Source organism: Musca autumnalis, unplaced genomic scaffold, assembly GCF_047663935.1.
Source record: "Musca autumnalis isolate F117 unplaced genomic scaffold, ASM4766393v1 scaffold_5, whole genome shotgun sequence".
NCBI classification, from domain to species: Eukaryota; Metazoa; Arthropoda; class Insecta; order Diptera; family Muscidae; genus Musca; species Musca autumnalis.
This window is the reverse complement of record NW_027412088.1, coordinates 25,378,073-25,379,265: the sequence shown is the minus strand read 5'-3', so window position 1 is coordinate 25,379,265 and position 1,193 is coordinate 25,378,073.

Genomic DNA, 1,193 nt, shown 5'->3' with positions numbered 1-1,193 from the left:
GGAAACTCGTTTTTCTTTTAATATAGAAAAATATGAGAATTAGGGGAAATGAGACACATTTTTAGTTATTGTTGTCTTATTAGGACGAAGGTCATTATTTATAAGAGTTTTTAATTAATTGAATTAATCGAGCTAACATGACCTAAGGAGTTTGTATTGAAAATGTAAATTCTAGCGAAGCCACACACACCCAACAAAAACGTACAAACATTACTGCAAATTTGCAGTTATGAAGTATTCTGAAGCCCTTTTCTTATCAAGTCAACCGAATCTTTTGTCTAGAATCATTTCTCAATACATACACACGTACAATCGAAGACACTTTTTTATTTATTAAGTGGGATGGAGCGTATAATTCATATGTTATCCATAGTTTAATACGTATACGCTACCTTACCCTGCGTTTACACATGACAGGACAGTATTGATTGTCAAAAACCCAAATCTTGCCTTTGTGACGTAGGCGTCCAGACAACTGCAAAAACATTTGTAAAATTATGAATGAAAATCGTCAATTTCTCGTTGTTTTCCGTTCACATGTTTTGTTTTTGCTCATGTTCTTTTGTTTTCAACACATTTCAATTATTATCTCACTTATTTTCACAAAAATGTCAAAAGTTTGTTAACCCAACAGCCGACAAATGTATATATGTGTTAGTAAATCAGAGTTGTATTTGTACACAGTCTGTCTTGTGTAAAAGCCTAGTTAGAATCATTGGATCGAGGCAAATTTATATAAGGTATATGCATGAATTACAACAACTAACAAATTTACAAAAACAACATTGTTGTCTAGGCAAATTTATATAAGGTATATTCATGAATTACAACAACTAACAAATTTACAAAAACAACATTGTTGTTATTGAAGATTAATTGTCAAAGAAAATATTGAATAATAGGGTTGTTCCAATTTTTTTTTTTCAGGAAAAACATAAATACATTTTGGAAATCCTCTAAAATAGAACAAATTTTAATCAAAATGTTAATATAACGCATTCAGAACTCTCGTAGGTAATTTTTATTACACGTTTAGGATGAAAAGCATTATTTTATGGTAGCTAATTTCGATTTTTTATTAAATATTGAAAACTAAATTTACAAAAAAGTAAGACTACTGCTGATTGTCACTTCTACCTTATGTAAATATTCCTTGCATTGTATCATTCGTGGTGGATTAAGAAGGTGTTACA